The following is a 17,500-nucleotide window of genomic DNA, read 5'->3' as shown; positions in this document are numbered from 1 at the left end:
ACGTTTCCCTCAGTTCTATATTTCCGTCTATGTTGCTATGCGAAAGCACTAACACCCCCTGAACCCCCGCCCCCCTCGTCTGCCTTGGAATCGTATATACCCTAATATTCATTTCCATTATTCGGGTGTTGGCTTCTTAGCGTCAAAGGGAAATTGACGTACAAAGACCGACTCCTAATTCCGTCGCAAGGCGTCTTTTGATTGGAGGATCCTTCTCTCCTTGGGCCGGGATCTCTCTCTCTCTCTCTCTCTCTCTCTCTCTCTCTCTCGTTTTTACGAAATTGCCTAAATGTACATCTTCTCAGCATTATAGGTTCTTTCTTTATTCTAAGCAATTTCTATTGATTCTAATCCATCAATTATTCCTAACATCACATCTCTACTTATATATGTCAGTAAAGATTTGATCAACACTTTTTCAAAAACAATATCATAAGCAATTATGAAAATAAGTCGTTTCTCAATAATATTTCGGCAGTGTTTTGTAGAATTTCATGAAAGAACAACATGGAATTCGTCAATGATCTTTGATTTATCGGTAATATTATCGCTAATCATCGTCTTGTTGTAACCTGGATTCCTAATATCACAATCTTATGGAGATACAGGTTACCAGCTCATTGATTTGAATTATTCGTAAAACTTCAGGAAAATAATCAGGTACTAAATTAGAGCAGTTTTTTAATTAACTACACGATTCTTTTGATTTTTTATGAAATGTCATGATTTGTCATTTTCCTTACATATTTCTCAGTAATCGGCTACATACTTCAACTTCAACTTAAAAAAAAAAAAAAAAAAAAAAAAACCTAGGTGGATATTTCCCGTAAGTAAAGTAATAATAGCAATAATAATGGTAGCGATGACAATTCCAACCTTCATTACAGTATTAAATACCTACAATAAATGATATACCAAATTTTTCAGTGAAATTACATCAAGGTATTTTGCATGAAAAAATTTTCGTGGTGTTTTATGGTAATAAAGTAGATTGGATTTGAAAAAAAAAATTATGTATATCTTGCCCTAACTTCCAAAAGAAATTTTCCCCTCAAGCACTCTCTCTCTCTCTCTCTCTCTCTCTCTCTCTCTCTCTACGCACACATACAAACACATGTATATATATATATATATATATATAGTGTATGAATTCTCATCATAATGAAAAAATGTCTACGTTACAGAATATAAAGTATGATCTGTGTATAGAGCCAATAATGACAAGAACAATGATAATAATAACTGCCAGTTACCGCGGTGCTAGTAAGAGATAATACCTGGAGATTACTGCCTGAGGAAGTACCCGTGGCCTTGGATGTTAATGCACCATGCCTCAATGTAGGAGGAGCAACTGACCGTAGACCTTCAAAATGGATATTCCAAGGAAGAAGCAATTCCTAGATTGGCAAAAAGAATATCCCCCCCCCAAAAAAAAAAATAATCTATTACTTGATCACGTAGTCTCGAAAACATTACTCGTGAAAGGATTTTCTCTGTAGAGTAAAAAAATAAAAATCTCTTTTTCTTGATCAGGTAAAATCTCAGCAAAAAGCATAGCCTTTTTTTTGGGGGGGGGGAAGTAGAATCTCGGAGGGGGGGGGGGGCATATAATTCCTTAATTAGGCAAAATCTCGAGGAAAAACAGTCCATTCCTTCATCAGTCAGAATCTCGATAAAATAAATTAATTTAACTGAGTACAATCTCGGAAGAAGGAATTCCTTGCTCAGGTAGGATCCCCAAGCATTATAACTGATATCCAAGAGAGTGTTTGATAAGAAGATACGGCTACAAATTTTATAAGTGCTTGCAAACCTTTGTTGGGGTCTTTAAATCTGCTAGTTCTTTGTAATGAAGAAGGGAGAGGTATAAATTGCTTCAGAGTATGAAACGTTATGAAATGCCAAGATACAAAAAGAACAACAAAAATCGTATGGATCCAGCAAGGGCAGAGAATCATGTGAAAGAGAAGTGTTGGTCCAGAGATATGATAGAAAGGAAATACTAAAACCTACTGAGATTATGAATTCGTATTAATATTGGGGTTGCAAATTAAAAGCAATCGTAAGACCAAACTACTACTTTTTTACAAATCAATGTGATAAAATATCAATTTTTTCGGTAAGGTTACAGTTTGTAACACTAATACTACATTCATTAATACGAATAACTTTCATTACTAGAATAGCATTTTTATTATTAACAGCACGAAAAAGGGTGAAATATTTTGAAACTAATTTCAGCAATTCTATACTTTTCAAAATATAATAAAAATACAAATAAATGACAATCACTAGAAAAATTATGATTTACCTCTACAAACTTAAGACAATTTTGACATGCAAATTATTAATGTAGGGTCAAACTATTATCATTGTGTGTGCGTGTATGTGTATGTGTATATATATATATATATATATATATACATATATATATATATATACACATATATATCATATATATAATATATAGTGCCATAGCCTCTGTACCATGGCCTTCCACTTTCTGGGGTTAGAGTTCTTTTGCTTTATGGTATACTCGGGGACACTATTCTATCTAATTTCTCTTTCTCCTGTCTTGTTAAAGTTTTTATAATTTATATAGGAAATATTATTTTTAATGTTATTGTTCTTAAAATTTTCTATTTTTCCTTGTTTCCTTTCCTCACTGAGATATTTTCCCTGTTGGAGCCCCTGGGCTTATAGCATCCTACTTTTCCAATTAGGGTTGTAGCTTAGCAAATAATAATAATAATAATAATAATAATAATAAAAATAATAATAATAATAATAATAACATTAATATTAATAATACATATATATGCATATATATAATGTATATATTAAAACAACAATCATAACTCCTCATCTATATCACTATCACAAAGTAGTATACGAAGGTCAATGACACGAGTTCAGTTAAAACAAACAACCATGATAATTAACATAAAAGGATACCAAGAAAATCATTTAAACAGGCTTATCACGCCTCAAAGTTTACATTAGCCGATTGTTATGCTGGGTTAGAAGATATAATTATGATATGAAGCATAAAAGTCATGACACTTGCAAGGAAAACCCATACAATGAATGATGGATCAACTCAGTAAAAGTGATCTTTATAATTTCTATAGATCACCAAATTTCCCTTCGTCTATGAAATGAGAAATTGCCGACAGATGCATAGGTATTTAGAGAACAAATGATAATCTGCTTTGATGCGACTCTCCTTTGTACGAAATGACAAAATAAAAAAGAAATCAACATTAGTATGGAAAATTAAAGAAACATTATTGGACTTTCTTTTAATGGCTTTCGTACTATAAATCTTAATCCTAAATCTATTTCGGATTCCAGGTACTTTGTGCAAAAACAAAAATTATAAGTAAAATGAAAATCTGTTTTTACGAAATAAAAAAAATGTATTTCCGTCATCTTCAATGAGAGAAATGAAGTATCCTTCTTAGTAGTTGGATAGTAGTAGCGATGGAACAAAGCATCAGTCACCTTTCAAGGAGAGAGAGAGAGAGAGAGAGAGAGAGAGAGAGATGGTGGACTAAGATATATATATATATATATATATATATATATATATATATATATATACATATAAATATATATACATATATATTAGAAAAACGAAATAATGAAGTTCACTACAAGAATTAAAATATTCAGTGGTAAGTAAAATTAGAAATATATGAAATACATTCTAAATACGAGAGAATATATTTCAGAACAGAAAAAATTACATGTGCTTAATAATGATGCAGCTCGAAAAAAGGGGATTTGCATTTTCTTTACTACAGAAAAAAACACAGGAGAAAATAGAAAAAGAGACGGGGTTACAGGGAAAGAGAGACTAACTTCAGACAAAGCACTGAGACTTGGGAGTTCAACTTAACCGGGTGGAGAGAGAGAGAGAGAGAGAGAGAGAGAGAGAGCAAACAATCAAATCGGGCAATAGAATTGTTGAGAGAGAGAGAGAGAGAGAGAGAGAGAGAGAGAGAGACAAAGAAAAAAATAAACAAAGCCTGCGAGAAATTGAATGAATTTTGAGAGAGAGAGAGAGAGAGAGAGAGAGAGAGAGAGAGTTGTGTGAGTGTGGGGGCGATAGCACCCATTCCAAAAAGGCTTAGTAAGTGGCACATAGCCGTCCATTACGGGGCAACTACCTTCCATATCCCTGTCCATTTCTATGCATATCCAATCCTTCCCATCCCCTTCGGAATGCCTTCGTTACTTTGCTCTCTCTCTCTCTCTCTCTCTCTGCTATTTTCCGAACCGAACCCGCCGACGGCATTTTGCCGCAATCGATTTCTGATTATCGTCAGTACCCGTCTGGACTCCCTTACTTCTGATAATTTTAACGTGAGTAGATAAAAGAAAATGTGCCATTAGTTTGTCTAACCTTTCTACATTTCTTTAAATAAGTCCTATTGATATTCGTTTTCCAAATTCTCATCAGCTATACCATGAGAATACAAAGTTAGTATACAGTTCTATGTATAAGAACTATCAAAATAACAGTTAAAATGATATAGGGTTGTGGTGGCCGATGTGGTAACGCTCCTAATTGGTGAACGCCAGACTGGGGTTCGAATACCGCTCAAACTCGTTACTTTGTTTGGTCGCTGAAACCTATAGGTCTACCAGCTGAATCATCAAAAGCCATTGCCTGGCCCTCCTTGGTTCTAGCTTGCGTGGAGAGGGGGCATGGGCGCTGATCATATGTATATCTAGGGCATTGATATGGAAATGTCACTGCCCCCTGCCTCTGACACTCATGAGCGGCATTTAAACCTTTAAATCAAAAGAATGGTGTACCAGAATTTGGGCAACTTAAAGGGGCAACTCACAAAAGACCTAAAGCAGGGGCAGTATAAAATTCATTTATCATAGCACAATACAAATGAGATTTTCGTTGCATTATCATACGATATTGTTTTATAAATCTTCAAATAAAACTGAACATTTGTTGCACTTCCAACCGATATCATTTCCTAAATTCGTATTTTTTTTTTTTTACCGCCTTTTTTTACACAGCTGAAAATACCGAGCCTCGTACATTTATTACAGACTTCTGTGTAGGCGTTAGCACACGAATTCGCGAATAGAGGACACATGTATGAGATAAAACCTTTATTCAAACACAGAAAAAGAATCAAAACAAGTTAATATTAGAAGGGAACATAGAACGAGGTGGCTGTTTATTCAAGGGGTCCTACATTTCTTTATTCTACCATTTCAGGTGGAAGGATTCTTGTTTGTTTCATTGTCAAGTAATAAAAAAATTGATTTATTTCAAAGTATCGCAACTTCCATCGCTCTTTATATTTCATTTTCATTCACAATAATAATAATAATAATAATAATAATAATAATAATAATAACACTAAAAATGATAATAATAAAAATAATAACAACAACAACAACAACACACCCATATAGACGAGATTATGACTTGAAGGTAAATGGCAAATACGATTCACAATAATAATAATAATAATAATAATAATAATAATAATAATAATAATAATAATCAGAAACTTCTGCCCTCCGTCAAAGGGTGACGTTGGCACAAAAAGAAAGACATTCGATTTGCATCTGATCAAGACTCCGGATCCGGAACCAGATCATCTCCAAATGTTAATGGACTCGCCCATAGCCTAAGATTTATCTATGGTGGAAATTTCGTCAAATGCCGTCAATTAATTAGACGTTATCTTTAAAATAGCAAAAAATCGCAAATCTGGATCCACAATCCGGATCCGGATCATCTCTAAAATTTAATGGGGTCGTCCATGACCTAAGATCTATCTGTGGAGAAAATTTCGTTAAAATCCGTCCACTAATTTTGAAGTAATCCTGTCCAGAGACAGATAAACATACATACAAGACAAAAAACTTGACTCCAGATCCGGAACCGGATCATCTCCAAAAGTTAAAGGAGTCGTCCATGGCCTAAGATCTATCTGTGGTAGAAATATCGTCAAAATCCGTCAACTGGTTTTGACGTTATCTTTAAAATGGCGAAAAATGCAAATTCGCATCTAGAATCTGGATCCGGATTATCTCTGAAATTTAATGGGGTCGTCCATGACCTAAGATCTATTTGTGATGAAAATTTCGTCAAAATCAGTCATGTAGTTTTGGCGTAAGCCTGTCTACAGATAGACACACAGTGAATAAATAAACTAGATAGAATCCGGATCTGGATCCAGATCATCTCCAAAATTCAAAGCGGTCGTCCATGACCTAAGATCTACATGTGTTGATAATTTCGTCAAAATCCGTCGAATAGTTTTGACGTAATACTGTCCGCAGACACACACAGGCAAATAAAATTGTGAAAAATGCATATCCCGATATAGAATCCGGATCCGGTACCGGATCATCTTCAAAAGTTAATGGAGTCGTCCATGGCCTACGATATATCTTTGGTGGAAATTTCGTCAAAATCCGTCAATTTCTTTTGACGTAATCTTTAAAATTGTGAAAAGTGCAAATCCAGATTTAGAATCCGGATACGGATTCAGATCATCTACAAAATTTATTGGGATCGTCCATAACCTAAGATGTATCTGTGGTGAAAAATTTCGTCGAAATCCGTTGAGTATTTTTGACATAATTCTGTTTCACAGACACAAAAACAAATAAATAAATAAACCGAATCGAAAATATAACCTCCTGGCGGAGGTAATAATAATAATAATAATAATAATAATATTAATAAAACCAATCAGATGACAGTATGACTTAATGGCAAATGGCAAATACGAGTCAGAATAATAATAATAATAATAATAATAATAATAATATAGCAAGACGGACGAGAGTATGACTTAATGGTAAATGTCAACCACGAGTCAGAATCTGAAGTAACTAATATAAACTTCTCAGGTGACTCAATCTGCTCCCAAGAATATTCTCTTTTATATCTTTACATTCTAAACATCCATGTGGGAGTTACATTTCGACATTTCCAATCAATTAAACTGTTCTAATTTTAGTTATATATGTGGATGTGTGGGCGTAAACACATACACACACACACACACACACAAAATAAGCTGAAGAGAATCATAAAAAAAACTTTCTGCATCAATGGAAAAATTAATTGGAAGAAAAACCGTTTGGAAAGGCAATTTCCAAATGGTACCAAATATAAGTTTGCTGGACAGTTGCTTAAAGAATATTTCAACTGATCACTTGATATGTTCAACCTGAATGCAGAACAGATTATAAAATATTAGAGCAGATATAAACTATCTATCAAAAGAATTCATGAAATACATAAAAGATGATTGCTCTGGTATGGCTGTACTTCATTTGTTTCCATTTTTTTTTGAGGGGAGGGGGCCATTCTTCTATTAATTTCCAGTATACTTTCATTTCCCTGATGTGCTAACTTCAAGCTGGTATTTTGTACATTTACTCGGTCATGAAATGAAGTGATTTCCCTGGAATGCATCCTTGATTCCAATCAATCTCTTTCGAAGTACCTCCAGAAACCTCGAACCAAAAGGCCACACAGCTGTCCACTAAAGACTGGCAAGCTCGCCACTAAAAACCAAGCAGCTAAGTCGTCCAAGTTGCTCGAATTGTTGCTGAACGTAAAAGTGAAAAAAAGGAAAACTCAAAATTCGAAACGCTACTCGACATTTTTGGAGCAGATATTTTTTTTTTTTTTTTTTTTTTGGTGGTGGTGGTTCTATCACATAAATCTCGTTGCAGTAATAAAGTCACTTTAAATTTGCATCTATGACTCTCGAGATTTATCACCTGATGTGATAAATAATGGTTACTTATTACAAATATTATAGATAAATACCAGTAAGGAAATTACCCAAATTGAGTCAGTTAAATTACCGTGGTTCCATTAATATCGATGTTTCAATACACAAAACATGTGGAATCACTCCTTTTTAAACTCATATGGTTCTCCTGTTAGAATATCTTTGTCTTTTTGATGCATTAAAACAAATTTAAAACCAGCCCCATCAGTACTTAAAATTGTCTATATAATACTCAGATGATGAGGCTTAAAGATAGGATTAATTTGCTATAATTACTAACAATTTCATGTACCTCATCACTTCAATGTTGATCATTCCAAAACAATAATTCTATTTCGCCTTACCTTCCTTCCTCTCCCGAAGATCTACTTCTCTGAAGGGACAATAAAGGTCAAAGCGACTTTTTACCTATCCGTGAATTTTGGTAGGTTGGGCCATCCCGAATTCCTTTTCGAATGGCATGCATTCTAAAATGCCGCACCAAGCGCTTCTCCTTTTACACGTGAAATTCACTTGAAACAGAACAAGTTCTACAAATCTTCATTCATTTAGGTCGACGAGCTGACATATCGTTGATCTACGACGTTGTTTTCTTCATTTGTATCTCATTTTTCTTTACGTATAGCGAATAGCGGTATGCGACTGCAAGAACCGATTAAAATTACGTAAACAATATATCATGCTAGATTAATAGCTTGAATAATGTAGATTTTTAGGTAGAAAAATACCTTATGTCGTAAAAAATATTCCAAATTTTGATATAATTTTCAGCATTTTCATCAAAAAATTATTTGTTGTTAGAGGCATTATATCATTTGTGGTCATCAACTGACAAGAAAACGTATGAACCTTTTCAAGCAGTTCAAAAGGAAAGTTGTTCTCTCGTCAATATTTCGAATATAGTTCCTTATTTAAAGATCTTCAGCTTCTAGTCCTAAACAGTTATATCTTACGCCGTCACATGAAGCACCCTCCGCCTGAAATTCAAATTAACATATTTCTGATACCCTTTCCATCGCCTGGTTCTTACGTTTAGATATCGTACTTAAATCTTTCAGTGGAGATTATGGACACCAGGGAAAAAAAATCACGATTTATTCGATCATATTGCATACTCCAAAGTTCCAAACTAACATCATGCTTTTCTTACGTTTGCAGTCACAAAGAGTTTTAAAGACCTAATATATACACCTAATGAAAAGTATTCATATGGATAAAAGAAAATGTCCCTTCATAGCAAATTTATGACAAACAAAAACCAAATGGTAAAAAGATTCATATCATCGAGAAAATGTTTTTTGAATGGAACATTAAACAGTTTAAAAAATATTTCTTCCTGTGAAAAAAAATATTGATATCGTGTAATACTAAATAATATTCAATTAAAATCTTTACTATTTTAGTTTTCAGAGATTCCCACCTCATCAAAAATATCAACGATTATTAGAAGTCCTTTTTTTATAATATATCAAATACTTGAACTAGAAACAGTTTAATATTCTTTGAGTTTGCGCGTTTTTAAAATCAGCCCGCCAAAGGCCAACCTCAAGCCCAAAACCGTTGAACACCAACTCTACCAACTCAAAGGTCAAGTTCGAAGTATTTCTTTGAAAGGCAAAAGTTTTTCCCGATGCGAAGTCCGTGACTATTCATTGTTCTTGCCCTCCAACATCTTCCAGTTGGGACGTCCTGGATAAAGGAGAATGCAGAAAGATCGATACTTCCCCCCCCACAAAACACCGATTCCCTTCAAATATTTGTCCTCTTTTGCCGATTTAGTAAGATACATAAAAGGAAACACAATCAATATGGATATACAAATATCTCTATTTAAAAAATAAAGAATAAGAGCGTTTGCTTATAAACGTAAAATAGATATAGTATTCATATGCAACACACCACATCTTCCCCAACCCTTCTTTCTTCCCCACACGACTGCGACCAACCAACCCCGTCATGACCCCATCAAAATCCTCAGCAACCTCCAATAATGTCGCGTGCTACCAGGTCAACCGTGTGGGGTTCCCATCCCTGACCGAACCCGCACGCAACTCGCTTACAGGGGAATCGGTTGAGTGTTTTCTCGGGACCCCTGGACCATAGCGTTTTCCCAGGCTACCAACTGGTACAAGGAGGAAAACTACAGTAGGGGGTTACTAGATTACATAGCTGTAATTTAAATGTATACATGCAATCGGTGTTTTGTGTGTGTTCATTAAAAGTATGTATATGTAACTTATAAAATCATAAACAGGGTTGTTAAGAGAAAAAAATTAAACAGCATTTTTTTTATCACCGTTTTATATGAAATTAATTTCAAGTCGCTAACCTCACATAAAAATTTTTCAGAAAATAAATGTCATTTTGGTTAAAATGTGGTAAAAGCAACGAAGATAAAAAAAAACAAGAAAAACAACAACAACAACAAATAATAATAATAATAATAATAATAATAATAATAATAATAATAATAATAATAATTTGGCGGTATACATCTTTCTACTAAACTTTACTTGCTAGGGGACATTCGGTAACAAAAAATTCAAAGTTATCTTCCAACTCAAAATATAGTGCAGCTGGAATCGTGATAATATCTAAATGTCAGGATATGCATTCAAATTATTCAAGAAAAATCCTAAACTATAATACGGTCTTATATGGACAAGAATACAGAAACATTAACGACACACACAAACACACACACACAATTTGCGCAGAGCCGCGAACTTCCTCAGCATATTACGGACTGGACTGCTAATATAGGCCCACACCTCTTTTTCTTATGATCACAAAGTACGTTGTTACCCATTTGAAATTGGTAGAACCATAGAGCGATCCACGGACCTAGCAAGCGTATTCAAAATGATGCACCACGAGAGAGAGAGAGAGAGAGAGAGAGAGAGAGAGAGAGAGAGAGAGACCTGTTTAAGTTCAAACAATTGAACATCTCGGGTAATAGCAAATAAATCTATCAAACCTTTAGCTGAAAAAGCAACCTATCCGAAGCGTCATCTGTATTAATTAAATGTATACTTGAATTTTTCTATGGATATGATGCCGAAAGTTTTCTTTTCACATGAAGATACAAAATCTTGAAGATTACTTTGTTCATTTCTACCAATTTCATTTAGTTATTTATAAGATCATTGATAAATCCGTTAAACCATTAATAATGCATATTTATGTAATGTACAGGCAAGCATAAAGACAACTCAGAGCTATGTGAAGCCAACTTTATACAAATATATATATATATATATATATATATATATATATATATATATATATATATATATATATATATATATATATTTAAATATATATGTGTGTGGGGAGGTTTAATGATTTCATATAAAATAATTACGGTTAAATAAATCATCATAAATGAATAAAACAATAAAGAAAACTTTTAAGAAAAAACCTTGTAATTGATATTCGGTTTTTAATCTCATTACGCGTAAAGGTTTAGAGGTCGCTCATTAATGGCAGAAGCAAGGGTCAGTGACAATGCCCTAGCTGGACTATGCTCTTGAGACTGACCATATATTATGCTAGGATCAGCAGCGCCCGTGGCCCCTTTCCATACAAGCTAGGACCAGGGAGGGCCAGGCAATGGGTGCTGAGGACTCGGCAAGTAGACCTACAAGGCTTCCCCAAATCAATCATCTTTAGCTCAAAATGATGGTGAGATTGCAGACACTACAAGGAACTATCGAGCTAGAGCGGGTCTAGAACCCCAGTCCAGCAGAACGCTAAGCATGGACGTTTTCAATACACTACCCGGTTACCGCAACCCCTAGTTCTATGTGCTAAATCGAATATATTTCCATCGTTGCAAATGACGACTTATGCGTTAAACAGCGGTCATCGGATAACAGATAATGACGTACAAGGATTGGAAGACGAATGCTTTATTCAAAATCAATAAACGAAGAATTCTCTTTAAGCCAATACGAAGTGGTTACATACAAAAATTATAATGCCTGATAGTATCAATTTCATAAATATGGGCAATGAAATCAATAAAAAGAGGGAAAAATTGCTTTATTATTTTCCCATAAGCGAGTGAAACATTTTGATTCTTTTAAACCAAAAATCGTATTGACAGCTGACGCAATGAGCGGTTTATTATGCAAATATGCATGGCGATTAGATGAGCCTACATTACATTATAGCAAAATATTTTTCATGAAATCCCCCTTCGATTAAATGATGTCACATTTCCGCGAAATTCCGGATGATTATAATGACGCAGTTCGCAATACTCGGCAGCGCTTTACAGCATCACATACTAAGCGCTTCAGTATGTCACTAATGTCATCAACGTAAATACGTTAATGCGATGACTTACATGAACTTTCAGCGGTTCTAATCTTTTGTGATTGAAATTTAATATAATAAATTGACTCGTTGAGCTACGGGACACGGTTGAACTACTGAGGCCTATGCGTAACCTTTTGATATTTTTTAGAAATAAGTTCCCTTAACCAAAACTTTATTTTTATTCTCTATAAAGTATATCTGCGGAAATATTGGACAGTAATCAAAATACAACACTTTTAATATGGAGACCTAATTCATTAAACGAATTTATATTGAGTTTAAACTATAGCAAAAGATTTGCTTGGTGCTACGCAAATACTAAACAAATTAAAGGGCTGAAATTAACAGGGAAATTTTAATTAACCCTGACAAAGTAAAAGAGGCAATGACCCTAAAAAGATCACGCGATTTTTCAACCATAAAAATGCCCCGACAATGATTAATTCGCCTCTGAGAGAAAATCTAATGATAGAGCTCAGTTATCAATCGACAACAACAAAATTGATTTCATTATTACTATTATACATATTCATTAATAGAAAACTAAGGATAAATCGCAGTTGAAGGAGAAACAAGATTCTACAGACTACAAGCTACTCAATGCAATAAACTAATCGGGAGATAGGAACTAAATTAAAGGATGATACTGTGTGTGATATATATATATATATATATATATATATATATATATATATATATATATATATATATATATATATATATATATATATATATAAATAATCAGTGATTAAAAATAATGCATACACTAATGAAAAATGTGTTTATGGTTCATCAAGAAATTAAATCTACGACTTATAGAAGGCCACTATGTCTTACTGTTGTGTATCCATACCCACTTCTTTTTAGACATTCCCTCCACGGGGAAATCGCTGAATGATATATATATATATACATATATATATATATATATATATATATATATATATATATATATATATATATACACACAGTAGTTGGGATATGGTGTGCATTTATATAACTATCAATACACATATTTTAGCGAAATAATATATATATATATATATATATATATATATATATATATATATATATATATATATAAATATATAAATATATACATTTCTATAAAAAATTAGAATTTGAAAATATACACGAGCCTAATAAAAGCATATAAACTTCAAAAGGAAATTAATTTTGAGATCTCTTTCTAATTAAATTTTCGTATATATCAAACACGTTTTCCAACAATAATACACAATGTTACTGATATTAAACTAGGAACTTGTTTCAGTGCATCAATAAATCCCACTTTCATGAAGAATAGGGAAAACCTACCAAGCGAAATGTCACGGGAAAAACTACACGTGTGCCATCGTTATTGTTACATTGCTTCATTTTCAAAAAAAAAAAAAAAAAAAAAAAAAAAAAGAGGAAGGCCATAATATAATAATAATTACGGCCCCATGCTGCTTGCTACATTGTGTTCAGATTGACAGCAAATTATATTTTGCTACCAAGAAACAGGTGTTGAACCAAGGCCAGTTGAACCCACGAACACCATTTCCTTTTATTTGACCTTGAGACTGACATAGCTATTCAAACACTCACTAAAAAAAAAAAAAAAAAAATTAAGTAACACTTCACATTATGTAATTTGATATACTATAAAGAAACGCTGAAAGTGCCTCCATCAACAATGGCTATCTACAAGAGTTCATTTTTTTAAATATAGAAGAATAAAAGTATGGGGAAATTAACAATACATAGACCAGGGAGAGGTCATCTGCGTGTTAGGGGTCTAATCCATGTAATATCCCCACAGGATATGAGAAATGCAGGAAGGAGGCGAGGGACTGACGTCGAGACCTTTCAGCAGGAAAGCATCAAAATGCATCCTTATATTTCCCCTATGACCCATATCTTCCGAATTACATTCTTACAAAAAGAACTTTTTTATCTTGCCTTTTCAAATATGTTTATTTACATAGTTCCTTAAATTCGTAATATAAAATTAAGGAGTAACGGACTGAAAATGTATTTTACACATATTTCATGCTACGTATACATTAGATTCTAGAATCTACAAAAATGTTTAAAGTATGACTTTACACACACACACACATATATATATATATATATATATATATATATATATATATATATATATATATATATACACACACACACACACACACACACACACATATATATATATATATATATATATATATATATATATATATTCAAATATATCATATAAAAAGTATTCAGTTTACAAAAAATTATTTCCTAAAACTACTAACTTTATCTTCTTTCTTTACGCATCCACACCAAATAATTTTCCATTCTTTTTTTTTTCTTGCTGTATTCTTGCATCAAAACGACTTGGTTAACCTTATCTGTTGTAAATCCAGTTCGTCATTTTAAATGAATCTATCAGAAAAAAATACACAGCATATTCGGCCGAGACATACCCTCCCGTATGAAATTAATCTGAGAACATTACGTTCTAGAAATGATGAAACGAAAAGACAAATCCACCGAAAGTAAACAGCTACAATGGACGACACAAAATACAGAAAATCACTTCAGCAACTGAAGTGTCCTCTTGAGAGGGGGTTAGTATCACGAACTGACAAATACCTTACTTCAAAAAATTAAATAAAAAAAGGTATGATGTGACAGAGTGCGTTATGCAGCTGCGTGATTAAATTAAATATCATGGACGTTTCAATTCGACTACAATATATTCCGAAGTATATATAAGTAAGACCACCCTCTACTCTAAATAAAATCCCACTTATTGTACACGTGCCAAACGAAATATAAAATGATGTCACAATAATAAAGGATGTCTTAAGTTATATATAAATACACACACACAAATATATATATATATATATATATATATATATATATATATATATATATATAGACATATATATATATATATATATATATATATATATATATATATATATATGAGATAGAAGATAGAGACGACGGGCGAAATCTAACCGAGGCCCTTTGCGTCAATAGGCGTTAGAGGAGATGATGAAGATATATATATATATATATATATATATATATATATATATATATACATATATATATACATATATATATATACATATATATATATACTGTATGTATATATATATATATATATATATATATATATACACACTCCCACTTTATAAATCCCATTGTTAATATTCCTTCTTTTAGACATGTTTACTTGAGGATGGTATGATGCAGCCATTTCGTAATAAATATCGGCATTAATTAAAACATTTGTTGTACATCTGTGTCCGCATCAGTGACAAATTCTTTTTCAGCTCCATCCAATTATCTGTAACTCTTTGCTTCTTTAAATGTCTTGGTAAAATTATCAGAGTCAACCACGCAGCCATGGAAGGTCACATCCCATTCATATGATTTTATCTATCCTAACACTTCCTAGTCAATTTTCTTAGGAGAAAACTACATTTAAACGCTTAATGCACAAACCGCAATAGTATACAAAAATATACATTGAAAGAATAAACAGCAGTAGTATACAAAACTATAAGTCTCCTTTGTGACAAATTACCGGAGGTAAAACTGCATTCAAACACTGAATGCACAAACAGCAGCAGTATACAAAAATATAAGTGTCTTTGGTGACAAATTAGTTATGTTTAAAAAACAAATAAAGTTTAAAAGATAAATGAACATGCCAAACTATCAATGAAAATTTATCATTATCAAATTATCCTATTTAAAGAATTTCGTAAAATTGGTATTTTTTTTTTTTTTTTTCAGAAAATGATAAGGCTTATTTTAAGAAGGAAATTTATTTTAAAACAGCACATCTTAATTCACTGAAAATACCTAGATATTGCCAATGTTTTTTATGCAGTATCTGGCAACTGTTTCATATGCATAAACAAATGAAACCAAGATCATATATACATGGCTGACTTCCCTCACCGAATATCACATAACTGCTCTATTACACCCAAAGATGACTGAATTTGCATCACCACAAATATTATGGCTCTTAACAGCAAAAGCTTTTCTGAGTTACAGTGGCAAAAGAAAAGAGTAACATTATCTAAAATAAAGAACTCAATGTTTTTCTTTACATATTCACAAAGGAACAAAATTTGTTTTAAAAAAGTTCCACTTTACCTAGATACCAATTTATCTAATTCAAAGAATTCTAGATACATATCTATGATAATGCAAGTAATAAGGATATTATATTAAATGTATAAAATAAGGAATTCTACTACTACAGTTTTGTCAAAATAGTGACGGCTATTAAATTAAAATGCAATTAGAGTAAGTTTAGTAAAATGTATGGACTTGCATTTACTAAGATTTGTCCTTACACTGCAGCCTAAAATCTATTAAATAAAAATTCATACCATCGTAAAGGTATGATTTCGTCACCTTCCTATTCCAGACTGACCAACCCTCTAACTTCTTATAAGGTTCTCCTCAAATATTTTGCTTCATTTTTATATCAAACAGCTATTTGGCATTTAGGCCCTCTTCATCTGTGTTTTTTCTATAATCAAGAACTCTCTGACATACTAGAGAATTTTGGTCGACCCCACTTTGATCAATTCGAATAATCAACACCAGCTGACTTCATACCTACTCGTGGAGTCATCGTCGACTATTACTCGTTCCATCTTCTAGATCAACCACCCTCACACTTACTCCAGGCCTGTGGTCGAGATTCTCCGACTTACAACTAACTATAGGGTCATTCCTTGATTTATTTTCATGATTAAAAATTCTTCATTTCATAGCCACATATGACCTTTAATCGCTTCAATTTTATAGTCAACAAATATTTTATTCGTTTGGGAGTTTCACCTGACATCATGTAGCTAACCCCAAGACCCACAGATAACCAAGTCAAATTATGCGCCATAAAGGACTGCGTTTCATCAGTGGTTACCCATCCAAGTACCGGTCAGAAATAAAGTTGCTTGGCATCAATGATCGTGTGTAAAGCGGCGTAACGGACAGATAATTATTTAACTGATAGAAATAAGTTTTAAGTCATACACACACATATATAAATACATACATATATATATACATACATACATATATATATATATATATATATATATATATATATATATATATATATATATATATATATGGGTGTTTGTAAACCCCAAACATGAATTGACATACCTAAGGCAATGGACTCGAAACGGCTACATTTGTTGTTCTTGTTGATATTGTTGTCGCGTATAATTAAATAGATGCATTAACGTATACCATATATATATATATATATATATATATATATATATATATATATATACACATATATATATATATATACAGTTATTTCTTAGGTTGCATACCTTTCGATTACCCAAGCATCATCT

The sequence above is a fragment of the Palaemon carinicauda genome, chromosome 45 (assembly GCF_036898095.1).
Source record: "Palaemon carinicauda isolate YSFRI2023 chromosome 45, ASM3689809v2, whole genome shotgun sequence".
Lineage (NCBI taxonomy): Eukaryota > Metazoa > Arthropoda > Malacostraca > Decapoda > Palaemonidae > Palaemon > Palaemon carinicauda.
Note: the sequence above shows the minus strand (reverse complement) of the source record.